Source organism: Leptosomus discolor, chromosome Z (genome assembly GCF_034619465.1).
Source record: "Leptosomus discolor isolate bLepDis1 chromosome Z, bLepDis1.hap2, whole genome shotgun sequence".
Taxonomy (NCBI): Eukaryota; Metazoa; Chordata; class Aves; order Leptosomiformes; family Leptosomidae; genus Leptosomus; species Leptosomus discolor.
In genome coordinates, this window is record NC_141419.1 from 87,149,373 (window position 1) to 87,171,374 (window position 22,002).

Genomic DNA, 22,002 nt, shown 5'->3' on the forward strand with positions numbered 1-22,002 from the left:
ATTTTAGACAAATGTCCACAAGAATCTTAGGTGGAAGTCTGATTTTATTTTTCACACGACTATGTCCAGGTCTTGGACATCCCAGAAGAATGCAATAGCTCCGGCAACACAGTTTAACACCAAGACACGGAAAGATGTTCCCCGAATTTTCACAGGGCTCCTATTTTCTTTACATTAATTTTCTACTGTAATCTTTTCAGTCCTGTCTCCTCTGTCTGATGTTTTATATTTTGCATATGCCTCTTTCTTGCCCTTGATTGCTTTTTGCCCGTTCATATTCATTCAAATTAGCCTTTTTTACTTCCAGCATATTTATTGCTAGTTGGCATGAATAACCCTTGGGTATAAATTAATTTATATTTGAATACTTTCAATTTCCACTCTAATTCATATGTTTCAGTTAAGCCGCTGATGTCAAAAAGCCTCTCTAGGGAAGAGTGGATAGCTCAGGGGATAGGTAATAAGCTCCCTTGTCTTTTCCCTGTAGAGCACTGGTTCAACTTGGCCTACAGAGAGTTGGTAATAGCTGACAGTCCTTATTCTTCACTGTTTTTATAGACTGTTGAGTTACACAGGCTCCAGTGCCTTCATATCCTCATTAAAACTGGACAAAGAATGAAAATGTTTTTCCTTTACATGTATTTGGTCAAACATAATTTTAAACAAGATTTCATTCAGATTATACTTACATACTTCCTCCTAGTAGTTCCCAGAATATATCAATTTTGGGATATTTTTTATATAAATATATATAAAATATTAAAAATACAGATCATTTTATATATATAAAACATTTTTGTTTATGTGTATTTACTTAAGAACTAGGAGGAGCTTTTGTATATGAATCAGAGCATATTGGTGAGAGGCAAACAAGCACAACTGCAGAGGAACCAGCCTATCTGTTGTTTTTATTTTTAGTTTGTCACTAAACCAGCTAGAAATTTCAGCTGAGGTCAGGATCCTTTCATGCAAGGTGGGGTACATGTGCATGGTAAGAGGGAAGATAGGTCCCAAAAGAGCACAGTGTCTGCATAATGAGTGGGAACAAAATGTCTCCCAACAGCACTGCCTACACATGTGATTGCTTCAGAGGAATATGACAGGTAAGAACTGGATGCAAAGGATGATAAAGAAATATCTATCTCTTTCTGTCAAGTGAGGAAGGAACAGAACTCTTTTTACAGGCCAAATCTATGTGTCTAGGCAAATACACTGATCTTTCCTGTGCAAATAGACATTTTAAAATGTTCTAAAATCCCTACACCAATTTATCTTGTCCTCCCTTTCCCCACAGATGCAAAGCCTCTGTGATTTGTTCAGTTTTCCCTGCTATTTATAACACTGGGGTCAACCAATTAGGCAACAAGCAGGGGAAGGAAAAAATATTAAAAAAAAAAAAGGTGGCAGAGGTGACCAATCATATGGCATAGGCAGTGAATCAGGATTAGTGGACATTCATAGCCAGCAGCTTGCAAGAAATCTATAGGCGCAAAGTTGTTCACACAAACTGCTCAATGAGCAAGTGCAAAGACACTAATCCATAAAGGTCACATTCTACTCTTACAGATTCCTCAAGCAGAAAAATAAAGGGGGGGGTGGGGGGTGGGGGGTGGTGGTGTTAAATTAGTTGCATAAATTATTTGCAATGAATATTCTGAGAAGCTCTAGTTGTGTTTGTTTGTCACTTCCTACCCTAATGTCAATTACTCAGGGCCAGATGTTAGCACATGACAACACTCCCTCCAGGTCCTGTGGCAGAAAGTAATGAGTGAAGGTGGCAGATCTATGCTAAAAGAGTCTATAATAAACTAAGGTCCAGGTTTTCACATGGATTTAAGTATCTAAATCCCTTTGGAGACCTCAGCTGTGGAATTCTGTACACAATTCAGTGAATGCATCAAGGCGCTCTGGCAGTTACTTTTTTTTCTCTGGTTTTGCTTCTGGCCGTCTGTCTGTTTGACAGAGAAAGACAGGGTTGAAAAGGCCCTGAAAATATGAAATAAAATGAAAAAAAAAAAAAAATGCCGGTCTGCACTGATGACAGGAATAGAATGGGTTCAGTGCCATCAAAAATACCTAAAACTGCCCATAGTTTTTGAAAATACTTTATTTTCTTATGATTTGCTGTAAAAAAAAAAAAAAAAAAAAAAAAAAGTTAAATCCGTCTTGCTTCTTTGTAGTTTCTGTAAAAAGAAATATTGAAGTAACTTTTCCTATTGTGTTTGGGCTTTTCCTGTCATTTCTCATGTATTGATTTTACCTTAGAATTGTAGAGTTTCTCATACTGGTTGACTGAACCATATCACAAACAGAGGCTACATGATCTTGGCTTCAGCTTATACTATATTATGTGAAACATATTACTATAAGGCATCATGAAGGAGACAGTCCGGTAAGGAAGCATGCTTTATATGGAGGATTGAGGGCATTTGGCACTCAAATTCCGGTTCCCATAAGGCACCACAGTACTGTAACCAGATGCAGTTTACTATTGAACTGACTCCAAATGAAACATTCACATTTAATTTAACACAGCAAAATTAAATATTTTGATCTAGGAATCTGGAAGCATTTTGTTTTGACTGAAAATGTCAAAATAAAAAATTCCAGCATTTCTGAGTACTTTTTTTTTTTCTTCTCCAAAACTTTTCTTATAGAGAAAAAGACATTTTGACATTTTTGTCTGAGTTCAAGATAATGACATAGAAACATAGCAGTGGAGGGGATCTAAAGAGGTCATCTAGTCTATTGTCTTGCCTAAGGAAGATCAGGTATTCTAATGTCATTCCCAACCAAAGTGTATCCAGTATATTCTCCAAATATTCCACAGACAGAGATTTTCCAACCATTTACCACGGTCCTGGTATTTCACCATCCTGACAATTATCTTTTCCTACTGATGAACCTAAATTGCTGCAGTTTCACTTCTACCACCTGTCATGCTGTTCCTTTATTTTTACAAAAGTTGTCTGTTTATTTAATGAAGATTATCAAGGTGAGTTTCAGTTTGTAGATTAAGATACACAAGCTCCTGTGTCTTCTTCTCGGCTATGTATGTAAGATCCATGATAATCATAAATGTTCAATTCAGTTTGTTTAAATATAGATTCTTTTACCACTCAGGGTAGTGTAAAGTGTCTGCGGTGTCCACATGGGACAGGCAGGTATGGCACTGAGCCTTTGGGAGACTTCCTCTCCGTGAAGGAGCAGATAGAAGCAAAGATATGTACAATAGGGCTTTACAAGTGGCACTAGGTATTTGTCATTAGGCAACTGAGCTGGGTTTTGGAGACTGGTAAAATACAATCACTATAGTCTAAAATAACCTAAAGTGCAAGTGAGCTGTCTATATACTTTTCTTTCATGAAAACATCCACATGTATATGTCTACATACAGGTGATTTCATCTGCAATTTGACTCTGATCTTTAATGACCATTACCTTCACCACTATTCTGTCTTCTTTTCTTTAAGCTAAAAATCACTGATTCCTTCAATAGTTGTGGTATTATTTTCTAAATTTCAGTTATTCTCATTGTACTCCTCTGTCTCTTTATAATTAATTGTATAATTAGTTCTTTTTCAGAAGAGCTTTTTGCCTGAATCCTCTTCATTCTTATAATGACTTCCTACACAAAATCATAGAATCATTAAGGTTAGAAAAGACCTCTAAGATCGTCAAGTCCAACCATTGACCTAGTAGAACCATGCCCACAACACCGTGTCTACAAGTGCCACATCAACATATGTTATGAACACCTCCAGGGATGGTGACTCCACCACTACACTGGGCAGCCTGTTCCAATGTTTGACAACTCTTTCAGTAAAGAAATTTTTCCTAATGTCCAGTCTAAACTTCCCCTGGCACAACTTGAGGCCATTTCCTCTCATCCTATCACTTGTTACCTGGGAGAACAGACTGACCCCACCTCACTACAGCCATCTTTCAGGCAGTTGCAGAAAGTGATAAGGTCTCCCCTCATCCTCCTTTTCTCCAGGCTGAACACCCTCAGTTCCCTCAGCCGCTCCTCACCAAACCTGTTCTCCAGACCCCTCACCAGCTTCGTTGCCCTTCTCTGGACACACTCCAGCACCTCAATGTCCTTCTTGCAACGAGAGGTCCAAAGCTGCACACAGGATTCGAGGGGTGGCCTCACCAGTGCCGAGTACAGGGCCACAATCACCTCCCTACTCCTGCTGGCCACACTATGGCTGATACAGGCCAGGATGGCCTTCTTGGCCACCTGGGCACACTGCTGGCTCATGTCCAGCCGGCTGTCGTCCAGCACCCCCAGGGCCTTTCCCACCGGGCAGCTCTCCAGCTGCTCCTCCCCAGCCTGTAGCGCTGCTGGGGGTTGTGGTGACTCAAGGGCAGGACCCGGCACTCAGCCTTGTTGAACCTCATAGCATTGGCCTCAGCCCATCAATCCAGCCTGTCCAGGTCCCTCTGCAGAGTCTTCCTAACCTCCAACAGATCAACACTTCCACCCAGTTTGTTGGAATTGGTACATAATCCTCTCCACTAATTTTCAGAGTTGTTGGAATCTGTCTTAAAGTCAGTCTTTGCTTTTTGCCTTTTCTTGCTCTTTCTTCTTTCTTAAGGATTATGCATGTTTCCATTTCATGACTGCTTTATCATAAGTTCACTACTTATTTCACATTCCCAGATAGCTCATTTGGTTAGAAGAATTTCCAGAAGACCTTTTTTCTTGTCTTTTTCTTCCATTTCTTAAAAAAAAAAAAAAAACAACAACCTAATCAATGCACTTTTAAAAGTCGCATTACACCATGAGGTGTCTCCAGCATGTGTTTCCAACAGAATATGATGCCAAAATAAGTGTTTTGGAAGAGAAAATTATTCCTCTTTCATATTTATTACAAAATATGTTTTGATATATAAACCAAAGATGGTAGTAAGAATGAAGTACACTTCAGTCCTTATTCAGCAACTTAAGCTTACATATTTTGCAGTCCAATTGGCTTCAGCTAGATTATTCATCTTCTTAAATCACATGATTGAGAACCTCATTGAGTTAAGTGCTTGATGAACATTTCAATATGCATGCACATCACGGCTTGCTACAGGATCAAGTCAGATACATACAACTTTGCATCATAAATTCTGTTGTTTCATCAGACTAGTTCTCACTCTCTTGCAAAGCAGACTATGTTGCTGCTGTTGTTAGAATAGTCTTTGATATGTTCTAACTGTGAGGTTCCACTTTCAGTGGCTTGCAAAAGAACAGTCAACTCAATATATATAGCGCTAATATTCTTCTGAGTCAGAAATGTTGGGAAAGTGAATTAAATTTCTTATTTTGACATTATGCAATTCCCATTCATTCTTTAAAATGTATAAATCACCCCCATCCATTCTTTCCTCTAGTCCTTTCTAGAATCCAAAACAAGGGCAAAAAACTGCATCACTGAATACTACCTAAAATCGTTTATATAAAATTACACTATTTAGGGCCAGAAATCTGGCAACACATGCAACCAGACGATCCTCCTCCCTCCAAGATTTTCTGATTCTAACTCTCAAAATAAGGACACTGACAAGTATTTTTAACACATTGCTACTGATACTGCATAAATCCAGAAGCATTTATATGCTAATCAAATCAAAATAGACGTGATTAGTGAGTGGAGAGTGTCAAGATGGCTGTCCTTTTGCCATCAACCCATGATAACAGCACTGACGCTGCATTAAACCGCTGAATATTGTATAAGCCAAGAAAGGTTATAGGACATGACAGACTTAGATAATAGTAAACCCTGAGAAATCATGCCTTGCCTATTACATATTTATTATACATTACAAATTGTAAATATTTAAAAAAATAAAAAAACCTAAAGATACAGTGTGGGTAAATTCTTAATGCTTAATGAAATTATTCATGATATACAAAAAGCAGCCTAACTCAACAAATAAGATGAAGGTTAATGCATGCGGATGAATATAAAAGAGAACCCAGCCCTGACGACTAATATGCGGTGTCCTTCCCCTGGTTGATCCCAGAATGAAATTAATGCCACCTCATTTTCATTGTTAAGAACTATCCCTAGAGCTGAGGTGCAGAAGACCAGATAGGATGCAAACTCCAGACACTTTCCTTCCTGCTATTTCTCAGAAGCTTTCACAGCTGAGTAGTTTTGAAGATGTATAGTTAGATACATACATTAAAAAAAAGTACATTCTGTATTCATCCTCCCCCCAATCTACATATTTAATTCATAGCTCTTCAGCAGTTTGCTTTATTCATTTTCTAACTCAAAAGACCATTCACAGGTTGAAGAGGCCTGTGATATGTAATGATAGCTGAAAACAGTAGGAAATTCAAGAAAAGGTAAACAAAAGGAGCAGGCATAATAAGCCCATAGGGGATTTCTTTCTCTTTCAAGGATTTCTCATGTTCTTATTTATAATGATCATAGATCACAATGCATCATGTCTACAATTTCACTTCCCCTTCATTTGTAGCTGCAACAGTCTGGTGACTGTAGACTGAAAATGAATCAGAAGCCATTTGTGGTTTTTAGAGATTCTCCAGCACTTTTGTCGGTCTATAGATGTCATCCTGTGTCCTGTCCAGAGAGTAAATGACATATTTACCTTCTATCCTTTCCTAAATGATTTCAGCAGTTTGCCTAGGCATTTTACACATTCCCATTCCCTGAGTTAAGTTATGGGGTAGCGCTGCTAAGCAGTGTTAAACAAGCTGTGCCTCAAAACTCAGGAGAAAAGACCACCCACATACTGCAGAAGAGGAAAAGGGAATATTTCAACTTCCTCCTCAGTATCATAGACTTGAAAGAATAGGCACTGCACTTGGAACTACAGCTCTCCACTGTTAATCTCCCCCACTTCATGACTACCTACAGCAACTCTTAACTCTGTTCACAATTCTCTGTGTTCGGCCATCCAACCAGTTTTTAACCCAGTGTAGAGTGCACCCAGGTCATGGCCCAGGCAGGTGCAAACTAAGCTGGGTTAAAAAACTATCTGGAAGGCTGAGCACAGAGAGTGGTGGTGAATGGAGGTAAAGACAGCTGGTGGCCGGTCACAAGCAGTGTCCTGCAGGGCTCAGTGTTGGGGCCAGTCTTGTTTAATATCTTTATTGATGACCTGGATGAGGGGATGGAGTGCACCCCCAGTAAGTCTGCAGACGACACTAAATTGGGTGGGAGTGTTGGGCTCCTCGAGGGTAGGAAGGCTCTGCAGAGGGATCTGGACAGGCTGGATTGATGGGCTGAGGCCAATGCTATGAGGGTCAATAAGGCCAAATCAGTCACCACAACCCCAGCAGCACTACAGGTTGGGGAGGAGTGGCTGGAGAGCTGCCTGGCAGAAAAGGACCTGGGGGTGTTGGTCGACAGCCGGCTGGACATGAGCCAGCAGTGTGCCCAGGTGGCCAAGAAGGCCAACAGCATCCTGGCCTATGTCAGCCATGGTATGGCCAGCAGGAGCAGGGAGGTGATCCTGCCCCTGTACTGGGCACTGCTGAGGCCGCCCCTCGAATGGTGGCTGCAATTTTGGGCCCCTCACTGCAAGAAGGACATCGAGGTGCTGGAGCGTGTCCAGAGAAGGGCAACGAAGCTGGTGAAGGGTCTGGAGAACAGGTCTGGTGAGGAGCGGCTGAGCGAACTGGGGTTGTTCAGCCTGGAGAAGAGGAGGCTGAGGGGAGACCTTATCGCTCTCTGCAACTACCTGAAAGGAGGTTGTAGTGAGGCTGGTGTTGGTCTGTTCTCCCAGGTAACTAGTGATAGGACAAGAGGAAATGGCCTCAAGTTGTGCCAGGGGAAGTTTAGACTGGACGCGAGAAAAAATTCCTTCACTGAAAGGGTTGTCAAACATTGGAACAGGCTGTCCAGTGTAGTGGTGGAGTCATCATCCCTGGAGATGTTCAAAAAACTTGTTGATGTGGCACTTACAGACGTGGTGTAGTGGCCATAGTTTTATTAGGTCAATGGTTGGACTTGATGATCTTAAGAGATCTACTCCAACCTAATGATTCTATGTTTGTAGAACTTTCTTCCTCATTAAAGCTTCACAAATTTGTTTAGTTCTGCCTCATCACACCACTGTTTCCCATATCCCATTATTTGCAACTAGAATCCTGGACTATAAAAAGAGAGGTTTGTTCTATGAGCTCCTCTATCTCTTGATACCTGCTGTTTGGAGTCGACAATGTTGCTCATTTACGGTGTGGTCTGTAGGAAAGCATTCCTCCCACTGTGGTTTCACAGCCCCAGCTGCCATGAACTGGTTGTCCAGGGCTTCACATCTGAACTTCTATGCTATAGGGCCAATATTGGTCCCATCCCACTTCTAATGCTTAACTGAGGAAACTTCAGAAGGCTTTTTACCTTGAGGTCCATTCTCAAGTCACTCAGTGATGAAGATGTCCTTAGAATTGCTGCTTCTGTCTCTCCCTTCACCAACTTTAAAAGAAGGCAAAAGACACTGGTCCTTAGCTGAGCTACCTCGGTCCAGTCCCTAAAGTTACTTAAGGTGTAAGAAGATGAGTCAGAGCACTTTGAGCATCAGCTGCTGAAAGCGCATTGCTGGCCACCTCTGCCTTGTACAAGGGTTGTGGAAAGATGAAGCCATGGAGCCTGATTTGTGACCTACATTTTCTTCACATGTGTAAGAAGGGTGTAGAAGGGCATGTGTGAACCTTCACAGTGTTTTCACGTGATTCTGGCTGTCTATTCTGCAATATAAATAAAAGGATTGTACTTGCTTTTGTTTCCTGAAATCTTCCTCAATAGCCTTCTAATAAAGACAAATGGCTGATTTACTAGTGTATCTGGAAAATCAAGAAATCTAAGATCTGGCATATCCACGAGGGATTGAATGCTGGAAGTGAGGATAACTCACAGGGGATGTTTTTCCCCTGGTAATACTTGTGAATATTTGACTTGTAGCCTCTGCTGATTCCACCTAACCAAATCAAAGGGAGAGACCTAACTCGGCTAATTGTGTCCTAAACACAAGAGACCATAGAGTAAATCAGGACAAGAACAGCAAAGAGACAACAAAATTAAGATGATTCTTTTTCTTTCTTTCTTTTTTGTTGCAATACCCACTGTCTACAAATCTCTGGTGCAATAAAATTCTTCTCATCCTTCCTTGAAGGAGTCTTCCACTTCCCCAGGCATATCATATGTCACCAGGACAGAAAACCACTATAGTATCTGTATGCTCCAAGCAATACACTGGGACTTCTCTCAGCTCAGACTTGTAATAAAAACCCCCACAGAAACCCCTTGATGCCTAGCTGCCCTTTGGTTCTGTGGGTAATATCCTGGTAACTTCTGTATAGACGAGAAATTCCACAGGAGATTTAGAAGCTGAAAATGCATCACCATTGATCAGAAGGGGAAAAAAAAAAAGTCCTATTTATTATATCTGTTCCCTCCTCTCAAATCAGAAACTTAGTCTTATTTAATTAAGTTGTAAAGGTTTCCCTTGTAAATAATCACTTTATCATAATTTCCTGAAACTATCTAATGGGAGTTGGATGTAAATCAGAGCATTTATCATACTTCCTACTGTCGGTATCATCACATCTTGAACCTCTGGATCTTTCTGAGTAATTGATACATCCTTACATTCCCTCCCTCCCTGCCTCTCCTTCTCTTCTTCCCCCCTTCCTCCCCACTGCCTCTGGTTGGGCAAAGCAGTGCTGACACCGTGAAGAACAGTCTCAGCAGTGGAATGTCATTAAAATTATAAAATACTGATGGAAGTAAAGAACAGAAATAAATAATGAGTAATTTAGGGACTAAAAACAGTGACATAAGGTGTAGAATAATGGAATATGAAAAAAAATATGATGATGCCTTGTTGACAGATTGTTGTCATTCAACTCTCAGGGGCTTTGTCACAACCTTCCAGTAGGAATGCAGTCTTGAACATCTGGCCGGTAACTGGTGCAGAACCTCCGGGCCGTGCAGGGAGGGAGCAGGAGGCCCAGGGAGGAAGGCAGGGAGCCCCGCTCTGCCTCCAGCCACCACCATCATGTACTTACTTTCTGTGATTCCTTTGGAGCAGCACGGCTGTTGGGACAGGCTAACCCTCTCAGCAAAATCTTGAATTACATTAAACCAGCCTTAAAATTTGCTGCCAGTGTTTTAGCATTCAGAGGTGGTTTTGTCTTCTTTTCACCATGGCACTTGAAGATTCATGTAAACCTCAAAGGGAGTAACGGGGACTTGGATGCACATGTCTGCAGGAGGGTCAGACCTCACCACTTTGTGCTTAAGCCAGCCTGTCACTGTGCAAATTAAAATACGGTTCCTTCCTGGCCTTCCTGCAGCCCTTCATAGGGACAGCGAAGTGCATCTGGAGTGGGACGCTAAACTGAACACAGCAGAAAAAAAACCCTGTCAGGCTGAGCCTATTTTCATTTGCAAAAAAGAAGTTGCAGTGAATCAGTACTACAACCCTAGGTAAAAGAGGTGAGATGATCCTTTGAGTTAATATTTCAGAAGTGAGAAATTACTGAGCTAGCCAAACCCTGAAATTTTGTGGTTCGAAAACTGCAGTGGCTTTCATTTCATTTTGTTTTTTTTTTTCCTTGTGCAACTTCAAAGTGAATTTTCTTAGATGGAAAATGAGGCTTTCCGGAACTTTTACTATATAAACCACAGGACAAAAGGCACCATCTTAGAATAGCAAACAGTTTAGAAGTTTGGAAAACACCACTATAGAAAACCAGGCATCACAGACAGAGGAATAAGGATATTCCTGTTGAGGACTGTCTAAGTCATTAGGTTATAGAAAAGTCTAGAGGGATTTCTGGTTTCACACAAATACTCCAGGGTCAATTTGGTATGAAATGTTTTCAAAATTCTCTCTGGCTAGAAATTTCATCTTGGATTCAAGGCATTCTTCATATAAAATTTAATTAAAACTTTAATTTGCGTTCCCGCAGGTGTGTGTGTAGTGTGTGTATATGTGTGTGTTCACACAAATATTTTTTCCATAAAAAGGTTTATATTTTCAGAAGAAAGTTTGCAGTAAGTTTGGGAGTTACAGTACTTATATGGATTACTAGCATAACTCTCTTTCTCAAAAGAGTGTTATTGTTGTTGTTTTTTTTTCCCTTAGGCAAAATAATTCCATTTCTAATCTAATCTAAACAAAAATAAACTTGTGTTCGTTTCTAGGTCTCAATACACTTTTCAAGGGAGGTTAATATCTTTGTAGAAAAAGGCCATGAAGCAGAGAGGGAGAGTCTGATATACCACACTTCTTGAAACTTTTACCATTATAATAACCTTTATAGCCGGAAAATTTACATCCGTACTAAATGGGAATGATGATTTAACTGTGCTGTTACAGTCAAGGTGCAAAAAAGTACATGTCTGAAGCACTGAACTTTTCTGAAGAGAGTTGAGTGCAGCTCTCAGGCCTCCTGCATGACTGTCTACTGGGGTCAGTGTTTCAGCTCTCATTCCCTGGGAGAGGAGGTTGCCCTGTCTTCATAAACTGGGACATGTAAAATTGCAGTGGTTGTTTTCAATCAAAAGATATTGAGATGGGCACCGGAATTGCTAGGTGAATTTTATGGTTTTTGTTAAAGGAAAGGAGTATGAGATTAGACTATAATTGTTCCTTCCAGCCTTGCAAACCCATAAATATTTCTATTGAATTAATAATGGTGATGGGCTGATTTCTGCTGATCTTACCTCTGCTGGTTTTACATTCTTAACTGAATAATGTGAGCAGATCTGGGCTCAATAGCTTAACATTATGACAGTAATCACTAAACTATATAAATGTCTGTCGTGGGTTTTAAAATTGTTGCATCAGGTAATTATTAGTTGCCTTGATCTTAACAGCTATGGGAAAATGTTTAATTGCATTACATTACATTTTATTTATTTAAACAGTGCTTTTGTTTGATCTAAAGCACCAGGGAAGGATGGGAGAACATCATAAATTAATACTATCTGACAGGCCAGAAGTGTGGTCTGATCTATTGTGTAGCACATCCATCTAAAGGGAACCAAAAAAAGTGGTTAGAAATATGACACAATCCAGCATTACAGGTAGAAAATGTTGTGAGACTTATTATTAAATCTATTAGATGATAGATTGCTTTGGAAGCAACCATATGAAACGATGGATAGGTGGATTAATTTATCTACTCATCCACCAGTCTTTGACAGTTGACAGTATCTAAGTCCTAGATTCATAGTGGATATGAGGCGATACTTTGCTGAGAGTGCAATTGCTGTTAGTTATCTTTTTTTTCTTGGAAGCAGGATTTTCAGTTACAATTGAAGTACCTAAATCTCACCTTCAGTAAGGTTCAGACAATCAAGTCCCTTTGGAAATCTGAGCCAAAGTATCTAGCCTGGTAATTTGCTGAACAACAGAAGTTTTTGGTTTTCTTTTTTCCTGGACTTCTTCAAAGATTAGCTTTTTGGTTTAAGGAAAATCATAAGTAATAATGTCAGCAGGGACTCAACTAGCAGTCAGAAGACTTGATCTTCCTGGATATCTAGCAATCTTTTGTGTAAAACTAATCAAGCAACTTTCATAGTGTATACTAACATTTCTTCTCTTACCTTTTATGTCTCCTGCTGAGTTTAGGATAATTGAGTTTTTATACACAGGTATTTAATAGCATGGGATACTGACTGTGATCAGAAGACTTGTTTATGACTAATTTAGCCACAAACTAAACTTCAAGAAAAGTTCAAGAGGTTGTGGACATAAAGACCTAGACATAATACACATTTACGTATATTCAGTGCTTCCAAAGACTGAAATCTACAATCAGATGGCCTTTATGACTCTATCTTCCCTGATGACCATTATAGTCAGTGTGATGTTGTCCCTGATATTCACTCCTTTCATCTTTAAAAATTATGTCTAACTAGGGCTTATGAAAACTTCATTAAAAAATAATTACAACTGTCTTCTCAGAATTTCTCTAAGCAGTAGCTATTGTTCTTATTTTAGGAATTTTTTTTTGACTAGGCTGATCACACAGGGAAAAAATCTTTTTCAAACCCCCTTTTGTGTTTTAATTTTACTTTTGTAAATCTCACTTAGTTCCTCACTTTGGTACCTCAGTTGTTCTTTTTAATTAGAAAGAATAAATCCACGTGTTAAAGTTTGCCTTGACAACGCAGAAAAAGTGTAAGAAAAAGGACAGGTACTATACCCCAGTTCTCAGGCAATACCCAATTCTCAGTTGTTCTGACGATCCATTTCAGACCCAGAAATCTTATTTTCACTTTCCCCTAATACAACTCACTCAATTCTGCATTGATTTATTATGCTTCTGTGCTGTAAATCTTACTATCTGTGTGTGCATGTTTCTTTTATAAATACAACGGTGCCAGAAGTTTGTCCTCATCATAGTTAGACACTATGTGAGCTTAGTGGATAAAGATAGGATGAAAATTAAGCAGATTGACAGAAAGAAATAGAACTCAAACATGCTAAATGTAAGAATAGAGGTCTAAATTAAAATGTACTTGCACCTATTTTAAAGGTGTTGCCATCCATTTTCTTTTTTTTTTTTTTTTTTCCCAAAATCTTTGGGAACTTGAGTAAAGAGATGTCAAAGACTCATTCTTTTCTTTATTTATGTCTCAGATTATTTTGGAATTGATGTGGATTAACTAAATGTTCACATTTCACCTGATCTACAACACATTTGAGATTTGCTTGTTGTGATGGGACTGCCTGAATTCACAAAGTAGTAGAGTGACAAAGAGGGACTAACTCAAACCGTACGTAAACTAGACTTGTAAACATATTTTGTACATTTACAAATTCCTCTCTGGCTTTATTTCAGGACAGATGCAACTGTAAACGTTACGCAAAGAAACTGAATCTTTACCAAGATACTTCTATAAGTAAAACCTTTTCAAATAAAGCCTATGTTATTTCTCTTGCCTATTCCTGGATTATTTTCACAGTGTGTACTAAAGAGCAGTATCCAAAAACTAAAGGCTGATTTTCCTTGTTGCTTGCACAGAGGAAATCAGAATATCCTGGGAACTTAGAAGACACTCTGCCTTAGACTAATTCTGAGGACCAGTATCTGAGCTGCTTTCTCCCAGCCTAGTGTCTCATTTTCCTTTGCACTTTCAGAACAAGTCCCACAGCTCTTTCTTGCACATTTGTTCTGAAACATTATCTGTTCTTGATTATTTAGAGATTAAGAGATGGCTTTTGAGTCAGGTGACTTAGAGACCAGTTCAGGCACAGCTTGCCTTCTGAGGCTGCTCCTGGGAAGAAGCAGCGCTGTGCTACTTGAAAAGTTACCAAGTTTAACAAATACCTGGATGTGGAAAGAAGTTTTCTGGCTTGACTTGTTAAGGCTGATCTCACCAAGGAACACCACTCAGTCTCTACCTGCAAGATGTGCTAGGACTCTTGTGCAATTGTCATCTTCTCCTTAAATCCTGCACGGATCATTCCTGGAGTAAACTTTGCCTCCATTCTTCCAAGGTCCAAGACAGTGCTTTATAGTCCTTGACCATATGATGGTTCTGATAGGCAGTTTGTAAGGAAGGTACATTTCACTTGCCCTAAATGAGGTTTCAAACTATCTGGGTTAGCTTTCCAACCGTGTTTCAGAAACCTTCTCTCACCTTGTATCAACCATGAAGCTTCCTGTTTCCTACTTCTGAAAAATGGCTTCTAACACCTCTCAACCTCAAAAGTGTTTTGTCCACATAAGCATTAGAAATTGCACAATGTTAGGTCAAACAAACCATAGAAACACCAAAATCAAATTTAACTTTGAGGTGTTTCAAAGGAAAGCATCCTAAAATCACAAGGTCTTACTATTACAGCTCTTGTTTCTTCCTCTGATACATTCAGTATTGGTCTCTGTCACAAGCAATTGGTACAACACAGGAGTGGATGGACCATTGGTCAGTATTGTTAAGCCAGATCTTAATCGTTTAATGTTCTGGTACAGATTTTTGCAACAGCATTGATGCTTAATCTAATTTTTGGAAGGAGAAGATGTCAGGCTGCCTTTTCCATTAGCTCACACAGTCTATTTAGTTTTCCTAGGTTGTTTGGAAGCTTGATGGGGTTTAATTGAAAATGTCAGAAGGGAACATTTTAATTTGACTGCATTTGATATTGTGGCTGATGCATTCAGCAATTCATTGTAATTCAAAGCACTCTTCACATTCCACAACTGGCATTGCTATTATTTTAAAAGGTGAGATCTTTCATTGTTAATCAACATGGGGTACTTAGAGTAGTTTATACTGTGTGTTAATTTTCTTTTTTTTATATTTATGTGCTAAACCTTTACAAGGGCAACAACAAATGAATATTTTATGGACTTATAAATACCCCCCCTCAAACTTCAAGTTCCAAAAGATCACAAAATAACTCAGTTCTCTGTACTGGCTTTTTTTTTTTTTTTTTTTTTTTTTTTTTTTTTTTTTTTTCATCCAGAAAGAGAGCAAATAAAAAAAGAGTATATACTAGGGATAGCAAATATTACTTTTTATTAGAACATTCACATAGGATATGAGAACATAAGGGTCAAGTCCCAGTTTCCAGTTCTTATTTAACCAGTTGTATAAAGACGTCTCATGAAAGTCTGAAAGAATTGCAATACAGACTCCATAATTCCTGTAAGTTTAGAGACTGGTCCTGAAATACAGGTTCCTGAACTCAGTATGATTTTCAAAAATGTTTCCCACCTTCAGATGAACACCAGGGGCCCCAGTTGTCAGACATAACAGAGCACAATGAGCCTGCCTAAAAGCTTATACTTGTCTGTCTTAGAGGACTTGATCCAGGAGACGTAACCAAAAATACATATTTGGACAAGTCTGGGGCAAGATTTTTCTCCAATTCAAGTTTTTCCATACTTTAAATTATAGTTTATTGCTCCCAGACTAGAGGCCTGGAGCTATGACAACTCTATTCCTCATAGTGATGGCTGGGGACTATTCTCCAGCCCCTCCTATGGTATAGCAATCAGCTTCTTTTTACATTCATCCGCAAAGATACAACACAGAATCAAGTTTGGGTCATTTTCTTTCCCTGGGAAGACTTCTGCCCTAGACAATTTTGGCTACCCTTATGATTTCAGGAAACACTTCTGTTTCGAGAATCCTGAAGAGGATTGTATATAAATTGCCACAATTAGTAGCTTGGGATTTTCATATATAGATGATTTTTTGCCTATATATTTGTGGGCATCTTGAACCATGTAAGATTTTTACTAGAAAAAATATATCATGATAAGATATTACGCAAATAAGAACTTCACTGAATGCTGAGACATTTCAGAACCTCAGCTCTTTGTTGCTTCAGCTCTGTTTTAATAGTGAGCTGAAGTGTACATTAATGTAAAGTCACTCTTGTTTAGAAACATTAGAACACATTGGCATTAACTAGCAAGCCTGAAGTGAAAAATACAAAAAGCAAAAAACGAAAAAGAAAAAAACCCACAATTATTGATCTTTTGAAAAGTTTGATCTATTTTCTTATCTCATACCAGTGTTTAGTTTAGTGTTGAAATACGAAGTCTGCATAATCAAGTTGTGATTGCTCTGTCATTTAGTTTCCTTGAACAACAACTAGCTATCTACATGAAACATTAAAAACATAATGAAAAAGGAGATATTCCAAAGAGTCTTGTTCAGTAGCTGGGATCATGGTAAAGCTTCCTCTGTCTTCCATGGAAAATAAGGCCTATTTCCCTAGTATTTCAGTCACTGAAGCTTTGTGCTTCTTCTTTCTCTACACTAATGCGCTGTTGGGTGCCATTTCATCCATTCTAATGTGTTTTTGACCAGTGTTAGTTGTTCATAATCTTGAAGTCAAAACAAGATTTGTAAAACTTGGCCAGTAAGCACAATTGACAAAGAATGGGAACTCCCTTCTCAGTCCCTACCAGACACACACATCTTTTATAGACATTGTCAAAACCCCTTTTTTTTCCCCTCATGATCCAAGTCCAAATATCCCATATATTTCAAAGCAGCTATGCCAGCAAAGAACAAAGGTCCGAAAACATCAGTTATATTACATTCATCTTGGTAGCTTTATCAGTAAAGACAACTGTACAAGATTTGTGTCTATATCCGCAGTGTGATTCCCCTAAACTTTGCAGAAGGCAGGGTCAAGATAAAGGAAATGAAGGTTATTTCAATAACATTTTAAAAGGGGGAAAAAAAGAGGATTATTCCAATTTATTCAAGAAATTGATTTTTTCAAAATAAGTACTTTTCCACATTTTCAGTGCATTTAAAGGAAAATCCAGACTGAGGGAAAATACTGTGTTCAATCCAGCACAGAATATAAAAGTTTATTTTATCCTTACTGTAACTTATGGAAGTGATAGCAGGGGAGTTTTAATGAAATAATTGGAGATTTTTACAGGCAGCTTTATGAATAACATGTTTAAAATCTTTATTTTTCTTTTTAAAAATCAAAAAGCTTGCAAAATCTACAGAAATACATAAAATGTTTCTGTCGGCCTAACTCTATTAATCATCAAAACTAAGCAAAAATAAACCATGTAACCAGATAAAATCTATACAATTCTTGCTGTAAATTAAATACATTTTTTTATTAAATTTTGCAATATAAATTGATTTTCATTGATGGATATGTGTTACGATGTGAAAATATCAAGTTAATTTGTATACAGTCTTTCCACTGTGACACAACCTTTCTAGCAAATGTTTTACATAGATATACTCTAGTGTTCCTAAGAATAAAATATAGATATTAAAATGATCACCAAAAAAATTTAAGAAGGCAAAAAAATAAGATATAACCTTGCAAAAACTGGTTTTTGGTTGTTTTTTTTTTTTTTCATACAAGTCAACTAATGCTTGAAGAATCTTTCTAAAAGAGAGGTAAGTCCAATTTAGAATAATTGTTATACAGAAAATCTGATTTTTGAGGTTGTTTCTTTTTACATTAACATATGGGGGGAGAAGTTAAAACACTCTCTCGTTCCTCTATGATCCCTGCCGCACACACACCTGAATCAGCAAGTCCAAGATAATATAAGCATCTCAGAAACGTGAAAGTTTTCATTGTAGCTTTGTTTGAGATCACCCTATATCTCTGTAGGTTGTTCTGTCTGAGGGGAGTTACAGGCTGAATTTATCACTATCCCTTTTCTCTTCTAAAGTCTCGTGATTCAACCAAAGTCTGCAGCAACTAAATCACAACTTTCCCTCGTCAGTACACAGCTCAGGCTACCATAGGTTACTGTTGATCTGACCCAAAACCTCATGTTTCATTTAGATCAGGGCTCCCCACTTCCTTGAACATCAATAGAGATTCACTGCAGCAGTTTGCTCAGGAGGTGGGCAGCAGATCAATCAGCCTTATATGGTATATTTAGGTGGAAAAATAATGCAAGGGATAAAGGGAAATATTCTGTTGTTTGGAAACTACCACTTGAACAATTCTCCTTTACATTTTCAATTTAACAAATAGAAAAAAGAATCATAATGAAATTTTCCTTGATGGGGTAAAAAAAATCTCTCACTGTTCAAAGACTGAATTCTTCTATGCCCCTGAGGAACTGGCATTTTCATCCACACTGTAAATGGTCTGAAGACCACTTCATCCACTTGATATCATGACTAAGACAATAACCATCACGGCAGTTTCACATTCATGGACAGGATCATAGAATGATAAATTAGTTTGGGTTGAAAGGGACCTCAAAGATCAATTAGTTCCAACTCCCAAAGCTCCATCCAAACCAGTATTGGGAGGGGACATCCACAACTTCCTTAGGCTACCTCTTCCAATGTCTCACCACCCTCAGAGAGAAGAACTTCTTCCTTGTACCTAGTCTAAACCTGCCCTCTCCCAGCTTCCAACCATTACCCCTCGTCCTATCACTGCAGGCCCATGTAAAAAGCCCTCCCCAGCCTCCTTGTAGGTCCCCTTCGGGGACTGGAAGGCCGCTATAAGGTCTCCCCGCAGCCTTCTCTTTTCCAGGCTGAACAAGCCCAACTCTCTCAGCCTGTCCTCGTAGGAAAGGTGCTCCAACCCTCTGACCATCTTGGTAGCCCTCCTCTGGACTCGCTCCAACAGCTCTGTGTCTGTCTTGTGTTGGGGGCTCCAGAGATGGATGCAGTGTTCCAGGTGGGGTCTCACGAGGGCAGAGTAGAGGGGAAGAATCACCTCCCTCAACCTTCTGGCCACACTGCTTTTCATGCAGCCCAGGATGTGGTTGGCTTTCTGGGCTGCAAGTGAACACTATTGGCTCATATTCATCTTATTATCCACCAGCACCCCCAAGTCCTTCTCCCCAGCGCTGCTCTCAATCCACTCATCCCCCAGCCTGTATCTGAGCTTGGGATTGCCTTGACCCAGGTGCACAACCTTGAACTTGGCCTTGTTGAACTTCCGGAGGTTCACACGGGCCCACCTCTCCAGCCTGTCAAGGTCCCTCTGGATGGCCTCCCTTCCCTCCAGCATGTCAACCTCACCACACAGCTTGGATGTTTAGTACCAGACAAGGAACCCATCAGAAAAGCTATTTGTCCCCGGTTACATCACCAAGAAGCTCAGAGCAGAAATCTGGCTCCGTGTGCATATGAGAATAATATCACTAACAGGATATTACAAAGTATTCCTCATTCATGGTCGAATTCATTTTCTGCTATGAAATATTTTGAGGTCCTTGGAGTAATTGTGTCTTCCACTCTTCATTGTTACTGGGAAGGTGCATATTTGTGCATGTGTGTTGCAGGGTGAGGGAGATGCCAGCAGAGAACATAATCAGAGGAACGCAGGGATTCACCAAAGTTTGAAGTGATTAGACAGACCCTGGTTTTAACATTTTCATCCTCTCCTGTATATCTTTCAGAGATTGGTTCCAGTATCAGAGACAGCAGCAATGCATTTATCTCAATCCCCAGTGCTATATAGCATTGCCAACATTATCTCTACATCCTTTGATAATTCGTCATCTACTGTCCCTGGGAAATCTGATCCCCGATTTTAGGCAGACCTCTGTTCCCTTCACTTGTAAATACAAGCCTCAGCCTAACAAGAAATCTCCTGCTTTGCAGTTCATGTGTCTCTAATTCATGGCTAGCATTATGAAGATTATAATGATTTTTCTTTTATCTCTGCTCAGCTAATACACTAGTGATTGCAGAGAAAACAGAATATTTTAGTTGAGATCCTCTGTGTTGTTTGACACTCTGTGGTTGCTTCTATTTTTCACTCAGCTTCAGATTCTTGGGGAGAACTAAACCCAGTACAGGCTTTGATCTTTTTGACTGGTTTCCTCAGTGGATGAAGCAGCCTTATAGAAAGGGCACAAGCCCTTTTTAGATGATAACATGCTGTACATTTTCTATCTCATTCAGCACCAGGGTGTTTGCAAAAAGCTCACCATCAGTATTCCAGCCTGTTTTTATGTGGGTCTCTATTATCTACAAAAAACACTTCCTGATCTTCTTTCTCAGAAGGTCCATATTAATTTGCTATGATCATTTCATTTTCTACGCTTTCTTTCACCTCGTATTAGTTTCTGCTGAGGCAGGCAAACTGCATATGCTATTTTCCTCTGCAAGCAAAAGAGGTCGTTTTTGTCCCTTACTGTGACACATGTTCCTTTCTCTTTTTTTCCTTTTCTTTTTCGTTGTGCTTTTAAAATGTATGCTTTAGTATTTTAATAGTCTTATCTGATTCTTTAATTTAACAAAGTCCTGGCTATTCCATGCAGATTGCCTGGCATTAAAAAAGACTTTCCAATCCTCCTGATACTGCAGGGTTTTTTTTTCCCCATTACTTTCCTTTGGTTTAGGCAATATTTATGAGGAAAATATGTATTAGAAGGAGTATTTCTTCTCTCTTAGATCCATTCTTCCTCTTATGACACCATGGTTTTTCATATCCTTTTTCTGCTTAAGGCGTTTTTTCTGGTGCCGCCCTCCCCAAAAATGTAATTGAAAAATTCATTGAGAAATTCAGGTTGCAGTAGCTCAAATAAACAAAAATTAAACAGGTAATTGTTCTGCTTTCACTGCATGGCAAATCAGTAGATGTATCTTAAGATGATGTAACTTTTTTATCTGGGCATTTCATTGGATGAACAGCATATTCAGATATGACTTTTCTCTATATTATAGTTTACATATTTTTTATCAAGACTATATTTATGTCAATGATTTTTTTTTCTCAAGATAATCAGAAATAAGAAGAAACTAAAGCCATGCTTGTAGTCTAAAAGGTGGATAGAGCTGTAGTATTGATGAAGTTTCTCTACTAGTTGATTTCACTAGCGACTGACGAAAGAAAATTGAAATCTTCTTGAGCACTTAGTTATCCTCTCTAGACATGTATGTATATTCGCCGTTCTATTAAAAATATCCTGGTTTAACCCCAAATAGCACAAAGATCTTCCAAAAATAGGTGTAAAGAGAAAATATGAGGGAATTTTTTTTTTTTTCACAATCTATTAAAATATAATAATCAAAATTGCATTATCTGTGGAGGGTAATCTTGCATTAACATTTGTTCAAATAATTTCTGAAATAGAAAACGCTAATATCTTCAAACACCTCAAAGGAAAACAGTTCAGTAAGTCCACAACTTTTTCTTTTCCACCACTAAAATCAATGAATCCAGCCCTTTCCTGTGAAAGGTTTTAGTTTCGATGAATCACCTTTTTCTGATGAAAATGTGTTTTGTTGAAAAATTCTCACCCTGCTCTGTTTACTGTAGTGGCTTAGTTCTGGATGAATGCTTCTAGCAATCAGGATGGCAGAGGAGAATATAATCTGCAGGGCTATTGACTACTTGTTGAAGGCCAAAGAGAAGTTAACAATAAAACCTGCTGCAATGTACATTTAAGCTAGTTCAAGCAGAGAGAGGCTTATCACAGGTCTCAAGTGGATGGAGACTTCTATTTAGCTCACCTGGTAAATCTGCTGCATACACTTTTTTGAAAGTGCTGCATGCATCTAGGGCCTGAAAGATCCATCCTATTTCACACAAGTTGCTTAG